The sequence below is a fragment of the Nomia melanderi genome, chromosome 12 (assembly GCF_051020985.1).
Source record: "Nomia melanderi isolate GNS246 chromosome 12, iyNomMela1, whole genome shotgun sequence".
Classification (NCBI taxonomy): Eukaryota; Metazoa; Arthropoda; class Insecta; order Hymenoptera; family Halictidae; genus Nomia; species Nomia melanderi.
Window position 1 is genome coordinate 1,725,436 of NC_135010.1, and position 17,953 is coordinate 1,743,388.

A 17,953-nucleotide genomic window follows, 5' to 3' on the forward strand; every position below is an offset into this window, starting at 1 on the left:
ATTATATTCCATTCCACTCTCCAGTGATTCAGCCAACGTCATGCGAAGGGTAAAGAAGATTATTGAGCCCATAAGAATATTGATGACCGTTGGTCTAGCAGTTATTGCGTGGAAATGATAATATCGTCGCTCAAAATATTAACGACCATAATCGTTCATTAATATTAATGCTGCATTAATTAAATATTTTCGCCTGTCATTTGCTACCTCTCTCCTTCCTGTGAATTTTATGACACATCAATTATTCGTCGTCATTAAGAATATCTTTATTATTGTACACCTTGTTTATTGAACTCATTCATTTGACAAATTATATTATGTGCTTTGTACTTTTTGGTGTGATTAATAAACTCCTCACGAAAATATTTTTTGTCAATATTCCTCATTGATTTCTGTATTTTTAACAGTGAGTAATAATTGTTTAGTATTTCTGAGTAGGCTTGTAGAGTATTCCTGTTATGAAATATCTGTGGATTAATTGTATGCATTCTGTAATGTTCAGTAGGCTTATATGTTTTAATAAACATGTCAACTGCAATAGAAGTTGAACGTTAACCAATAAACGAAATCCTCAAGTCCTTGCCTTACGAAGGTGTTCTGAAAAATGCAACAAGAGCATTTCAACAGGAGTGGAACATAATGTGAGAAAATTGAAAAGAAACGAATAAAAACAATGTCATAGACGATGGAAATATTAGATTGCAGTATAGAGGTTTCCATAGAAATAACAAATGGTACTTACATCATGCGAGAAAATTGCAAGGAAATGAATAAGACCAAAATCATGGATGTTGAAAATATTAAATGACAATACTAAATTAATATGTTTTAAAATTCATTATGTATTATAATTATGTTGAACTTTCTGTATTATAATTTAATCTTTTCGTCTTCTATGATTTTGTTCTTGTTCACTGCTTTATAATTTTCTAATATGATGTTACTACCGTTTGTTATTTATGTTAAAATCTCTATACTGCAATTTAATATTTCCATCGTCTATGACATTGTTTATATTCATTTCTTTTAAATTTTCTCGCAGAATGTTCCACTCCGAATGAAATGCTCCTGTTGCATTTTTCATAACACCTTCATAGGGTAAGAACTTGCGGATTTCGTTTATTGATTGACGTGCAACTTCTATTGTAGCTTGAACGGCCAATACATTGCCTTCTGTTCCTTCATGGGATGGTAGTTATGCAATAGTAACGCAGTTATCATAACTTTCTAATTTAATGTAATATTTTTTAATTAATTCAACTAGTTAATTATGTAATAATATTTTCATTTTCCATTGTCAAGAGTATAGACAGTTTGCATATGCAGTTGATGTTCTGTTTATTATTATTCTTATGGTTTCAAAAATAGCATAAACTCTTGTTGTAAATGTACACTCTTTCTTCTACTACTTCTTTATATTATTTCACAAATTCATTTTCATTTCATAAATTCTTTCGTACCCAATGCCAACCTCAGTTTCAAAGACATTTATAAAAAAGGTTGTCTATAATCCATATATTTTTTAAATATAGTTCTTTCATAGGGTGGTAGACACACAATAGCAATACAGTTATTATAATTTTCTAATTCAGTATAATATTCTTAAATTAATTCAACTAGCTGATTACATAGTAATATTTTCATTTTCCACTATCAAAAGTATAATTAGATACTTAGCCTATATAACTAACGTTCTGTTTATTGTCATTAGTTTTATAGTTTCAAAGACAACGTAAGCTTTTGTTATTAATATGTATTCTTTGTTATATTATTTTCCTATATTATTTCGTAAATTCATTTTCATTCCTAAAATTACTTCCTATCCAGCACCAACCTCAGTTTCAAAGACATTTATTTAAAAAAGTTGTCTATGATCCATATATTTTTCACATAATTGGTATTTCCTGTTTTCCAACTGATTCTCGGATCACAACGTCCAAAATATTCGGTGACGCTACTTGTTTTTCGCCAAACGCGCGCTACCAACTAAAGTGTCGGGCTTCTTACTCGGTATGCGCCATGCGTACATACAACGCATTAGAAATTTCTCAGTGGCATCGTAAATCAAATCGTCCGACTTTCGTTTCTGACTGTTTCGTGGCCACCGAGCTTCGTCGAAGACGATCCAAACTTCGTGACACGTTAAGCTTCTTATATATTCCGATGCATACATTATAACCGACATTTGCCCTCATTAAATTTTACACTTCTTAGCTTTTTCCCAATTCCTGGAGTTAATACGACCATTGATATTTATCTAATATATATCGTAAATATTTATTATTGTGATAAACAATCACTCTTTCATCGAAATAAATCAAATTTAATTAAACTTACATACTGTTAATATAATACTGCTGAATATATTTTTTTATTTGAGTTTAATGTGGTTATATTAACATTAATACATTACTTATTACTTCATAGTAATTATTACATAATGATTTATTGTATAATAACATACCAATTGTATGAATAATTATACAAGATTAACGGTATAGATATATCTTAATTATAATGAATTTACAAGGTTAATTTGTCCGAATAATTTAAGAACATTCTATTGACTTCAAGGAAAGTCACGAAATTTTGAACAAATAAAATTATGATTCATTTCCGAGGAAATATAAATAAGTTATTGTGTGGTAAGATAAGATAGTAACATCCCTTACCATAATGATAATAAACACCACGCAGGCTAAGAATAAAAATTACTTGTTTATATGTGATAAAACTTGGATAAAACCTATCATTCAGAATTTCTTGAATTATTTTAATGGTCATAGCTTTCGGCATACTTTTTTTAACCCTTTCGCTCCGGATGGTAAACACACATAGGTACCACGAACATTTTAAATCGCCAGAAAGTTACAAAACGCCTAAATAAGGGAAAATTGTACCACGCGAGGATATTTGCTTATGGCCAATAGCTTGTGCCAATTAAAAAAATGTTGTATCACTCTTTTACAAAATTTATATTCACAAAATTCATATTAAAAAAGAAACATATTCAGGGACGAAAGAGTTAAAATAGTCACTCTTTCATTTCGTGCAACTATATCAGACGAATTGCGTGTTGCATAGTAGTTGCTTGTGCAGAATTATACATCCAAATCAGTTTTAATTTTCTATGATGACTTTAAATAAGGGTATATTAACGAAATTTCCACATATTGAGAGTTCGATTGAGAATTAAAGAATTTAAGACACCCGAAAGTTCTATGTGGAAGTAAAGTTCATCAAAGTTTTCATTGAAAAGGAAAAGATAGTTTTTATCTTTATGGCTAACACTAAAAATCAGATTAAGTTAACGTCGATATTGCGTAACTTCACGGGGATCGCGTAAATCTGCTTGATAACGGCAACGAACAATATTCTCAGTCTTCTCAACGTCAACTGATGCTGTTTTATCACGGTTACGCGTCATTTTATCTTACGCGATTAAGCTGACGTCAATGTAAAGTATAAAGACTGTTGCTCCTTTTTGTTGGTACAATTATATCATTTACTACTAATGAATGTGATGTATGTCATTCATAATTCACTACGCGTTAACTAAGCAGCAATTGAGTAATAAATATATTTTTACAATTCCTAAAAAAAGCAAAATTAAAAATGAAGTTAGCAGCAAGCGTACCGAGACAATAAAAATATTTGGTTTATAATTGTTAATAAAACGTACATTTATGTTTAACAAATAATTCTCTAAAATTTTATATGATCATTGGTCCAATGTACACAAATAAATTAAATAATTTATTAGTTTTTATTTATCCAGAAAGCTATTTTTATATCTCTAATGTAAATAATTAATGTTCTACATTTATATATGATTTTTCATAAAATATATATATTGTGAACAGAGTATATGAACTTATCATCATTCCTGATTCTTGAAAATTTCACAATCACCTTCACTAACATTTATTTTAAATAAGTTTAACAATTTTTTAATGTGTATATATATACATCATTTATTTAAAACAAATGTTAAAAATTTGTACTGAAATTTTTTATTTGATTGAAAATTCGTAAGACTATTCACAATATATTCTTTTATAAGAACATCTACTTATTATCCTATCAAAATTTAATCTGAATTTGTTTGTCATTATTTTTATGATAAAATACTTTTAATCATATATATGATGGCGTAATCACATTGAATATAATAAAACTTGCACTGGGATTGCGATCACTCAAGATGTTCAAACTGTAAAATCCGTGGTTTGACTAATTTTCTCATTGATGAATTTCGTGGCTCCGGTATACCCGAAAGTTTACGTGGGTGGCATGAAGGTAACATTCACACTCGAATCCACGACAGAATTACTAAACGATCGCGTGAGTTATTACCCCGCTGCGCTGCAACTTAAACAACGACAGCAAGTGTCAATGCTAAGAATTGATTCGTCGAGATCTACTTTAAATCGTTACGTGGGAACTTCGATAAATTTTGTTTACAAGTATCAATTAATGCATGGAAAATCATTGAATTTTTTTGTTTTACTTTTTTTCCATTGGTTAAAGTTATTAGAAATTGTAATAATTCATTGCAAAGTTGGCGTAGGAGATGATACAATATATTCATGATAAATCTACAGTAAATTTATATTTGCCTGTTGGTTATTCATGTTTTACGTGAAAATAATTTTTTCTACATTCTAATTACTATATTTTATTATTGAATACGAGAAAAACACGATTTAAGGAATTGCTCACTTAATATTGTTGGTGTCGATAACATCGATCAAGAAAAATTCAGAATGCTTAAGCTAAGTGTACAAACACGAAAACTGAATTTTTGTAAATAATAATGTTCCAAATAAACTTTTTTTCTAAGAGTAGTATAGTGATTCAGTTTTGAATGTATAAAGTAGACAGTCTTTAAATGCATTTCTAAATTTTAACATATACGACTCACTAGCGACTTTGAAATGTTAAATTTTATAATTATTCACACTATGCAGATGAAGAAAATCAATTTCCATATCCAAAATATGTATAACATTATAAAACTTTGAAAAACAATAATTTTTTTGCTGATTATTATCATAGTTTCCAACGCTTATATAAATAGCTTAACGATAATGATAAATTGAAATCGTAAATAGATTTAGAAGCTTAGTCCAAATCAATTCTAATTCAACGTAATAGTGTATACAATATCTCATCACGATGAGATCTAACTCAGGTTACCATTTCCAAGAAAACCATAATAATTATAGAATGTGTTCAGCTGTAAAAGATACAATCATTGCCTTTATTTTAATTTCTCAAAAAATCCATAATTACTCATAATTAATCTTTATTGTGAACTAGAAGAAACTCAGGACAAAGTAATATTAAACGTATTAATATATTTTACCAATGTCGCAATTTTCTTTAACACTAAAACTACAATACGCATCAAAATGACCAATTTCTGATTTTTCTTTTTACAATTAATAAAAAAATAACAGATGTTTTTCTGAGAAATTATTAAGAAAATTCATGTAACAATACGCAAACCGAATTATACATCAATTGAAGTCTCAATATGTGTACTTTTGTAGTTTCTATAAAGAAATATCAAAAAGTCAATTCCACAGCTCGGTAGCTTTAGTGTCAATCGAATTCAGTATTTGCCTCGAAGAAAATTGAAAAAAATAATACTTTATACCGTGAATTATTGTATTTCCAGATAGTAAGTGAATAATATGTAAAATGTTGATAAGAGACGTTATTCCATTTATATGGTATACTTTTCAAATGGTATCCATGCCAACATAAGCCGTTCTTAAGCCGCCTCTTATTTTGTAAGACGTATTGAAGTAATGATATAACCCCGACTTCCTTGACGAAGTGATCATCGCAAACTTCGAAGAAAACACGCCCTTATCGTTATCTCAGCTCGTATTACAAACTTCATAAGAGATAAAGAAAAGGAGAGCATACACGTTACGATTTATCGTAAGACAAGTCGTACAACTTTGTTTGATACGAACGTCTGAACGAGAATGGCAACCCATGTTGAGCTGTCTTACGACTCGTCGCACGACCTGATCCTGTCTAACCGCAGAACGGTCTGACATAAAATTCTGTCGTATTACAAGACGTACGATGGATTTGAAAGTGTACGATTCTACAGTCATCATTCAAAATGGTTTCCCATTCCCCTACATAGAAAACAGAATTATATAGAATAAAAATAGAAGGTGCTGTTTATATACTTCGTAGCATAACTGTAGCACCAGTACAGTTTTTAATAGTTTTAGTATTTCGAGTAATAGCTTTTAAGTGTTAATAATATCACCAATAAAGTATGTTAAAAATATGTATTAAATGAAACAAGTAAACTTAAAATCTATACTATATATAATTTATATAATTTATAAAAGTAAGTAAGTATATTAATAAATGTGATTATTCACAGATGCATATCTATAGTACCAATGGAATAATAGCATTAAATAACGATAAGTCTTTTATACTATAACTACTTAAATATATTTTAATAATGTGTAGGATCACCTTTTTCATAAACGAACTGAAAAATTCGATTTGGCATACTTTGAACCATGTTTTCTAATATTTCGTTCGTGATATTATTCCAGGACTCAATAATTACTTCTTTTAATTGTGACGTTAAAACTTGACAATTAATTGCATTAATACGTCGGACCATAATTTCCCATATGTTTTCTATGGGGTTTTGGTCCGGTGAGCATGCCGGTCGTTTTATTAAATTAATGTTCACCATTTTAAACCACGCTTTAGTTCCGCAGATATTATAGATGAAGGCATTATCCTGTTGAAATGTCCATTCTATATCATTGTTTTCATGTAGAAATGGTGATAAATTATTTTCCAGTATTTCAGTATATTCTCGACTGTATATTCTATACGAAGGGAAAACTAACTGAACTTTTGCGATTATATTACAATATATACGTAACCAAGTTCAATGTGCTTCATCTGAATATGATTATTTAGAATGCTTTTTCATTTAGTACAGTTGATTTTGACGAACTATTTTATTAATGTATAATAATTGTAAAAATTCTGACGGTTCTATATTATGCCCCAATGTAGATGCAGCAACTTAACGTCATCCAATCAACAACAAAACAATTTCTCAAATCCCTATTTTCTAGAAACTAAAGTAGGGATGAATAAAAAATGTTTCTCTTTTTTGTGAAACATTTTCGTATTATTGTTTGTTTTGTCAAAATGTTCTTGATATCTAAAAAATACCTGTACGTTGTGTAAAGATCTCAACTTTCGAAAAATCAAGGTACATTTGCAAATTCTGAGGAAATCACCATTCTTTAGAAAAATACAATTTGAAACTAATATATCCTTAGATAAGTGTATATAAGAAAAACTAATCCCCAAATGACTATAAAATTTGTTACTGTATGCACATACATTATTTACACAATATATGATAAAAACTAATTTTATTATCTTGAAATAAATCAGTCTTATACACAATGTTTCATAATTGGCAATATAATTGTAATTATCAGAATGATGCAATCTCAGAAGAAAATACACAGGCATTTTTTTTCAATCTAGATTTTCTCAAGAAAGAAATATTAAACGAAAGAATTTGAATTTTTTATATTAAATAATATCCTGCCGATTATATGAATATTCGCACATTTCTTTCCTTGAAAAGCACAACTCAAATGTAACAATTTTATTCTGTTCTCGGCTTACTTTTTTTATATAGAATCCAAGTCCTTTCAATTGACATACAAACTGCACAACATTCTGCATAATTCTGACTTTAGTATAATTCACATCGAACCATTATCATGGAAACACGTGTGCTTTGTTTTCTTGAAAATAAATATGTATTGAGTTTGATAAAAGGAGAATAGTGGATTACTTACGATTAGATGTAATCTTAGTTTCCACTTACAAATCTTGTTAGAGATCATCGCTGATTTTATTTTAACAATATAATATTCTACCTTTAGATATTTAATTAACTTTTCAGCTATTTCACAGGACTGAGAAATATCTCTGTCATTGTGGTAAATTCTATAGTCGACACACCATAAAATTTTCCGTTCACATTTCTAAAAAATCCATAATTTATTCACGATATTTCAACCAGCATTTATCGTAGGACACCTCGCATACATGCATTATGCATATATTCTCAGGTATACGCAAATTTCCGTTTTCTTCTGCACTGACAATCAACCTCTGGCATACATAATGCAGTCGTTGTTTCATTCGTACTAAAAAAACGTGTTGCCGTGCGTGTGAAAGTACCACTCCTTGCATTTACTTATTTTACAAATACATTAAAAATGTAATTTCTGTTAGCTATAAATTTGTAAGTATATTCTCGGATTAATATCGGAACTTATCAGGGTAGTAAGAAGAAGAAAGTTACAAAACTCTTGCTATTTAATCCATACTACACATATTTACTGAACATCTAAAATATAAAATATCATAGATCATGATTCGCGATAATTTTGTAAATCAATTTCATGTTGATTTATATTTTAATAGTAAAATAATTCCATACAAGCGTAATAAATGGCCTGATAAATTGTATAGGCGTGAGTTCATTAATAAGAATATAAGTTTAAAGATTAAAAATGTTTTAAAATTATACGTTTAAATTGGCAAATGTATACACAAAAGACTTCATTAACGAATTAGAAACAGTTTTTACAAGTAATAAGATTCGAAACATTAAGATTAGTAATATGGAAATCTAATACTATTTGAAACATTTGTTCACATTACTTCTACAATACTCATTTTGATCTCTCTGTGAACACTTTCTAATCAGTTCCATTACTTTTTACAGAAAATGTATATTGTTTTTTGCTGTAGAGCATAAAAAATGTTACTTGAAATTACTTTAATGGTATATTCTTTTAACACTAAAACTATCAAACGGACCGAAATGACCCATTCCTAATTTCTTCTTTTCGAAATTATTAAAAAGGTAACAGATATTTCTCTGATAAAGAATTTGATTTAGCTATACCCAAACTGAATTGTAATTCAATAATTCTGAAATGAACAACATAAATGAATAACACAAATGAACAATACGTTGAAATACATACGCACGTGCTGTAAACAGAGGAAAACGTTTCTCAGATCAACTATTTTCTTCCGTCAACACAAATTATTACACTCAACACGTTATCCTTTGAATTGCAAATACAGAAAGAAATTCATGTTATTGATCGCCGCACGATTAAACGCCGTAAACAGATTGAATGGAATGCCACCAAAGGAGGGTATCATACATGTTACAGCGATAAAGTTGTTCTGGGAATGATTTAGATGTTAGTTGGAGAATGAAACTGAAAGGCGACGCGACAGTCTGGAAAGAACCGTTCATATTGTGCAAACAGCGAATCGACGATCGTTTACGATGGAGAAATAATCGTCCAGATACACAATGCACGTTGCATGTAACCTTGCACTTGTAACAATGGTGTACATACACTGAGAACCTCACTCTTCCTCACTGTCGGTGCGTTTCATGGCGCTATGACGGGGTCTATTTCTACTCTACAATTTCTCATTTCGATTTTGCCTGCAAACAGAAAGAAAATCTTCTCGTGGAAACTTGTATAACTGGAGTGTTATTTAAAATTAGACGTTTTAATATTTGTACTATCTTTTCTTCGTGAATTGTTTTTATCGTACAGTTAAAGCTAAAATATATATGATAATTCGTTTACACACATATAGCGAATCATAAGAATATTCGTACCTCCTGAACTGCCGAGTTTAAAGGATTGATATGTGTTTACAATGCAAGTTTCAAAGTTCTTATCAACAGGAATATATATTTTTATTACGAAACTTTCAAACTTATATATACTTTATTGCAAAACAACATGTCAATATAAGAAAAATGTAATTTCACATAAACAGGAACAAAGTTTGTCTCACAAGCTTGACAACTTAGATCGTCTTAAAAGTATTGCGAAATGCAAAGGAGCTCCAAGCACACATTAGTTATTAATACAGTAATTATATTTTTAGTATAACTTGTATAGATACGAATATTCTTGTAAGACCAATTTTGTTCTGGTTTACGTAAAATTACATTTTTATTATATTGACATGCTGTTTCGTAATAAAGTTTATATAAACCCGAAGGCTTCATAATTCCAACATATATTCCTGTTGACAAAAACTCTAAAACTAATATCAATCGTTCAATGTCGGCAGTTCAAAAGGTACAAGTACTCTTGTGAGTCACTGTATATTAACGTGTACATATACAAAATGTGGTTATTGCTAACTAAAATTTCCATTTATGAAAAGTAAATTGAATGTAAATATATCAACGATTAGTCAGTCAAAAAACGTATATATTTAATTGTAGACAATTGTTTATAGGATGAAAATAATCAGCTTCGTTTTATGAAACATCTTCATAGTTGAAATAAGTGATGCTATTAAAGACTCAAAACTATAATATTATAACAATATTAATATATATTTAATATATTAATAATATATATTTTCTTGTATTGTATATTTTAAGTTGCGTGAACCCAATTGGGTCATTGGCAACTACTTTATGACTGTATTGTGTATTCCTTAGTTATGAATGGCTGATTAAATTAAGTGTATATAATAATATATAAATATTCCTCAATATATTCCATTAGCCAAAGTTCTTAACCAGTTAACGCATTGCCACAAACGACGGCTATACCCGTCTATTTTTTGGTAATATGTAGGAAAATTACGGGTATAGCCGTCCTGCATACTTTCATTAATAAAAAAAGAAACATTATTAGTACAAATTTGTTTGTTTATTCTTCAGTAATACATTGAACAAAAATGGCATAACAGTCTAGATAACATGTAAGTTGATTTTGTGTACGATTTTTCATGTCCTGATCAAGTCAAAACAAGCAATTAAAAAAAAGATTCGTTTCTGGATACAATTTTAAAACGAAAAGTGTGCGGCAATAGGTTAACTGTGTTTGAGGAGTATACACGTCATTTTAAAGCTTGAAATCATACTAACTCTTTTAATAATGAATTCTTTATTTTTTCAGATAAATCCTTAATTCTTCTTTGTTTTGCTTTGGTTTTTCATCAAAATATACTCTAGGTGCATTCGTCCTGCATTTGACAAGTACGCACTTCAGTTTTTGATTTTATTGCGTGTAAAACGAGAGATTTTTAAAACTAAATTCCACAGTTAACAAGTTGACATTCATCGAAGAAATTTATAACACAATACGAGGAGACGTGACCTATTATAAGCCTTTTCAAATTTCTATACATCCTTGTAACAGCAGGGACTTCATCATTGTTTATAATCACGATTTCATATTTATCACTTCCAGGAGAATATACTATGGTTTCTCATAGTCATTTAATGCGTGTCAGGAAGTTTCGGACGCCTCGTGAGGACTTTTTTACCTGCGGACCCTTTTTCGCCAGGAACACGGTCACGCACGCGCACAAATAATGTGTTCACGCATCGGGCTCATTAACACTAAAACTACCATGTGGGTCAAAATGACCCGTTTCTTACGTTTTCTTTCGCAGTTATCAAAAAGATAACAAATGATTCTCAGAAATTGTTGAAGAAACTGTTTTTCATAATACGCAAACTAAATTATAAGTTAGTCGAAATCTCAGTATATGTACTTTTGGAGTTACCATAATGAAATTAGGAAAAAGCAGCCTGACTGTTCAGTAGTTCTAGTGTCAACGAACTACCGCGCCAGCAAAATGACTGGTTTTGGTTTCTTTGTTCCGCAATTATTGATACCTTAAAAGAGTTGAATATTCGAAATGATTTCAATAATAAATAGCTTCACTTCAATACTACAACAACCTTCTAAATTCATTATAAATAAGACATATTTATTCCGTCAATCTTGTATTATTATTCATACAACTAATATATTATTATACGCGTCATTTTGTAATAAGTATTATTAAGTAATGTGACCATATGTTAGTAGTCACTAATGACTTCACTGTTAATGTAACCACTATACAATAAACTCAAATAAAAAAAATATTCGAAGAAACTGAAAATAATCTATTGTTACAATTTTTATAGAGATTAACTAATAACAAAATTATTCATCTCAAATTGACCAATAGGAAAATTTCTAACACGTCGAATGTTTCTGAAAGTCGCTAAAGTTTTAAGGAAACGATCGGACAGTCGACAATAAGCCTTCTTCACTATCGGATCATCGGCTATGTTCTGCGTAATACTTCACTTTAATTTTCAGAAAAGTCCTTTCGAAATTAACAGTAGTTAACTCCAGCATCAGCGCCGATATAGTCAACTTTTTTTGTCGCGAGTATTTTAGAGTTATCAGATGCAGAATTGAACTTTTTAGCGCAACACATTTTTTTCACCAGAAAAAGCCACCAATCTTTGTTAACGCTAGAATAATGGCACCCGCAAAAATGACGGATTTTAGCTTTTTTATTTTTTAATTGTTAATATCTTAACACATTGCGAACGTATTACAAGAATTTTACTGTTTTCTGATATATAGTTTACGGCCAATCACGAAAATTCTCGTACCATTAACATTTGTGTAAAACCTATTTTTGTAGTCGTACAACAGAAACATATCTAACCACTGGGTAAAGATAGCAGTAAAACTACTGGTGTGCAATGTGCTAAAAGTATTGAATATCCGAAATGATTTGAAAAATAGTTTCACTTCAATACTATAATCAATATATGAAGACTTTCAATTGCCAAGAATGTTAATTTGAAAGAAAATATGATTGAAATTGTTAATTAAATTATTAAAGAGGTAAAATAGATAAGACAAAAATGAAAGTCTCAATTATTTAATTTCGACTTTTGCTGCTAAGAATCTATATTTGAAAGAAAATATAATTGAAATAGTTTCATATCTGACAGCTAATGAATGCAATGGGTATAAAAATAGAGTCCGAAACTCGTTCATTTGTATGTAAGAGGGATGAAGATAGCATCACCGGCTTGGGGCGATAAGCATTGGCTGCAGGGGAAAAAGTAAGAATGTCGAAAAAGACAGAAAATTCTGAATAACAGTAATTTCTTGAAGGAAAAGAAGAACTGTTATACGTTCCAGAAATCTCAGGTTAATTGTATACTATAGATTTCAATTATCATAATAAATATTACACTGAAATCTTCAAATGTCTTCTTTAAATGCCTCTTTTAAATTAACAGTAATTAATTAAATTATTTTCCTCAATTGAGGAAAAATGATTACGTTGAAAAAATAATTTCAAATTAAAATTTCAAAAGGTATCTTTTGAAACCTTCGGTAGAAATAGTGATCACGATCTATCAAATACTATTCAAACGATTTTATTGATCAAACAGGCAAACACAGATTACAATTATGTTAATTTATGAATTTCTATTGTTTTCACACTTTGAAGATGAAAGAAATTAATAATAAATTGAAATTCAAATCCAAATAATTAATTATTGTTCCTGCTTTTTTTTGCTACAAAAGAATAACTCTACGGAAAAGCGATCAAGATTTTCGTAGCGCTTAACGTGTTTTAGATGTTATGATAGTTTTTCAGATAAATTAACTTCCTAAATTCATTACAATTAAGTTACGTCTATTACGAAAATCTTGTATTATTATTCGTACTAGTATATTATTATACAATAGGACATTATGTAATAAGTATTATTAAGTAATAAGTAATGTATCCAAATGCTAGTGGTCATTAATAACTTTACTGTTAATGTACCACCTTAAAATAAATTCAAATATAAAAAGAAGGAAAACAATTGATTAAATTAAAAACAGTTTCAACTTTCAATTCGGTAGGTATAACCTGTCCAGCCATACCATATACTCATACAAGATGTCATACATGATAATGAATACCTGTTCATAATTTCGTTATGCTCTAAAATAATCGCAAGGTCCCCTCCCATTGTGTCACAGACTAATTTCTTCCCTGGGGTGTGGGTGCAAGGCAGGGTCCATTGTTCAGTGGTGGCAACGAAAATTCTACGCCGAATGTATTTACTTTCTCCGCACGCGACCACTGAGGTTGGTTTATGTCATTTGTCACCGCGAGTGGTTTCCTCAAAAAGCGTGGAAATGCAACAAAGATCCCATGCATCCTTATCTCTCAGTTAGAAAGAGAACTTACATTGTATGAAATCAGAAGAATGCGTTTGAAATTCTGACATAACACAACGCTCGGCTTAAAATAGTCTCCATTGTGTTGCAATAGTTCTACATAACTTTTACTTCAAATCAATTTCTTAAGAAAACAATTCACTTGAACGATATTCTAACTACTTTTTATACTACATAATCATTCAACAGTCCTTGACAAAATAAAAATTTTATTCAAAGTGTTATATATATCGGAATATCATTGTTTCTTTAGTAACAGTTTACTTGTTAATAATCAGTTATTAAATTGTTGATTTATATGTTTATTCCTAATGCAAATCAATACTATCATTATACATGCTTCATTTTCTTTTGATACGAAATTATTTAATGATGGTTATGTAATGGTAATGTAGATACAACGGAAAAGAATGTGCTAAAAAATGTTAAATATTAAATCAAGCAAATATGCACGTTTAACTTCTCCGTTACGAGGATATAATCACATGGGATATTGAATACAATTTTGCCTGCAGTTAATTGGAAACGAATAAACACTTCTTTCGCACCTATGTGCTTTAATAATTGCTCCTTTCTCAATTTTGAAAACTCATCTAGTAAATGATATATATTAAAATGTGAATAAAAATATTGAACATCATTAAGACAGTAGAAATAAGAATCTATTTCACAAAGCAATCTCTGCCTTATAATACTGTTAAAGCCAGAAAATACCAGATATGAAGCGAAAACGATTGTGAACAAAAATAGTAGGAACGCGGAAGAACATTTGCGATTTTACTAGTTAACACAGAGCCATATTTACACATGGCTCTATCTTAGAACACGCGTATTCTAAAATAGCTTGGTTCAGATAAAATAGAAGGTGAACGTGGGAGTAATCGATGAAAATAAGAGAAGCATATTTTAGGTAGGTATGTGGTTTTAATTTAATTATGAGACAATCGTTATTAACTTTACGAAGAATAATTTATTACAGCAGTTTACATAAATGGATCACTCACTGTATGCAGAATTATACATTTACACTATTTAATTTCATAATAAATAATTTAGAAGAATTTTATAAGAATAAATATTCAAACATCAACAGTACATTAAAAAGTACAATGTATTGAAAATATTATGTTCGAAAAATAAAATATCTAATAGGTACTATATTTTCGATTATATAAAGTGATGCACTAATTTATAAATCAATTGAAAATATATCAGTTACTTTATGTAATAACAAAGATTGAATTTCGGAATTTTATAAACATAAAAAATATACCAATTCAATGACGATTTTTTTCTTCAGAATGAAATATTGAAGGATATTTTAAGACTTTTTAATCTTAGAATGAAGTAATAATTTCCTCTACCAAGATATCAATGTAGTAAAAGAACCTTAACTTCAAAATTTCCGTTATACCACATTTTGCATTGAAATTTTGAAAATTTAACGTTGTAGCCATGATCCTTTCACTATTTAAAACACAAAAGAATGCATTTTTTAATTTTCTTTTAAAATGATTAATTTTTATGAGTAATACTAATAAATGAATTATAATATTATATAATAACAACTAATCTGAAGGTACTTCAAAATGGCAATATAAAATTAATATCTTAAATTCTGCGATCTTATCTTATATTACCTTGAAGAAAACCCAAATTATGTCGCAAGTAGAAATACATAAAACTATAGAAACAGAAGAAGTACATTAAATCTCATTTCGGAATTTGTTTTCAAACTACTTACATAAGTAATTACACAAATTTTCTGCAATGGGCTTACTCAAACACGATTGAAAATTAATGACTTTGATCAAATAAAAAATCAAGATCAAAACAAAAAAAATTTTGGATCATTTGCAAACTCGTAACATGATTTATATATTTCCTACGAATAAAGAGTTAATATAATTAAAATATTAATATAAAAAGTTAAAATAACGAAAATAATACACACATAGTCAATATAGTTAATGTAATTGGTATATTTCATTATTTATGAAAATTCCTGATATCAATTTAATTTTTTATATTTGATGAAGCAAGTGTCCGGTAAGTTGAATGGTGGAGTAAGTGCATCAACAATATACTAGAGAAAAAAAAGGCCTGTAACAAAAATTGGAGTATTATAGACGTAATCTACTTTACCGTTCCCCCTTGACAACCCTACAAATCGTTATCATGTTCTTTTTACGAGTACCGCGTGGACCAGGAAAACTCGTTAGAAACGAGTCAAGGAAGTTCTTCGATTATTTTCTTATAAAACAAAGAGAACTGGTTCTGTCCGATGGAACGAAAACAGTTCACAGTGGGAAAACGGAAGCATACTTGGAATTCTCGGGTCGGATATACGATGATAATGGACAGTTGTCGTGTACACCGCGGAAACAAATAAAATAAAGTCCGCTCTTCCTGGAGATAACGCTATCCCCCCGTGCGGTGCGACGCACAACCACGTGCGCTTCCACGAAAGTGCAAACCGAAGCGAACTTCGAGTCATGTTTAAAAAACACGTGTTTGCAATAGCGACACACTCAGGGTCAACGTAGTGTCGTGCAATTCAGAATTATCACGTGTAACTCGTCCGATTGAACACCGTTTAAAAACACTCGCACGCATACACGCGCGCTTCATGCTCGCAGGAATACACCGTCACATCCGACGCATGAATACAAACAAAATCATCGAACTAATCTTTCAACCGATAAAGTATTTCGTCGATAATCTGTTTGCATAGGTTCAACGTGTTTCGATGTTCCCAAAATTCGTTAGTTTCAAGGGTAAAAAAGAAAATCATTCATCGTTTCGAATAATTTCTTGGCTTTGTTCGTTCAAGTGATCGAGAATGTCTTAGCAGGAAAGAAAAATCAACGAAAACCGCACGGAAGCGCGATGAGATACGAAGAGCCGCCAATTCCTAGGCCACAAAGTAAACAAAGGAAGCAAGAGCGCGGATCCGGACGGTTTTGCGTGGTAAAATCGACGTACCTTTCGAAGAAATGGAAACGAGGAAAGTTACGGTGAAGGAACTGCTCCTCGCCGATAGGATTCTGCGTGAGGAAGACCGGATCGACTTTCACGATCAACGCGAAATTCCTTCCTCCACGGTTTCTCGGTGTTTTCTCTCGCGTCGTCACCGGCGTACGGTCGATCATGCACGATGCGTACGGGATCGTAGTCGCGCCAGTTCGAATTTCGAAATTCGATACGCGCCAATTCTCGCGGCACAGAGGCGAGAACGTGAACGAAAAGATCGAATCAGAAAGCATCGACGCCTGTCGTGACGCGCGACGAAACGCTTCCACAGCGGGCTGCCGGATGACTGACGAGCCGTATCGCGCCTATTGGCCAGCACTGAAACCGCGACACCTGGCGCCCTGAACTTTGAAACACTGCTGATTCCGGACATGCCTACCATGAACACCTGTCATTTATCTACCGGAAACTTTACAATTTCAGATGGAACTCGGTAAATCGCTAAACCATTCCAGAACAGGTTCCCCAACGGCCCGGTCGCTGCTCAACTTTTTTCGCACGGGACTTCGCGGACATTACGAGAAGTTTTGCATCTAATCTGGCCAGGGAACTTTGGTAACCCGAAGATCACGACTACGACTTTTTTGAAACCTTTTGGGTCTGCGAGGATCTCACTGGTAACACTGGCCAAGTGTTTGCTGCTATCTCCTGCTTTTGCGGGGTGAAAACGCACCTTGCTGGATTAATACCCATTTTACTGTTTTTTCTTGTGTGTCTTGGAGAGTATAACAGATTTAGAAGAATTATTCAAATGAAATTTAACGATTCTTTAGGCTGTACAAATTTCT

General features: G+C 30.8%; 1 protein-coding gene across 2 annotated transcripts in view; it reads right to left on the reverse strand.

The window, feature by feature from the left end:
- LOC116426388 (dual 3',5'-cyclic-AMP and -GMP phosphodiesterase 11) overlaps positions 1-17,435 on the reverse strand; it is a 296,890-nt gene extending 279,455 nt beyond the window's left edge. Inside the window, exon 1 of one of the 2 annotated variants that reach the window (XM_031975246.2) lies at positions 17,118-17,435. The gene's annotated coding sequence lies outside the window, so the exon portion shown is untranslated. The remainder of the gene's footprint in view (positions 1-17,117) is intronic. The other variant, XM_031975248.2, reaches the window with a different exon arrangement.
- Positions 17,436-17,953: the final 518 nt, after the last annotated feature.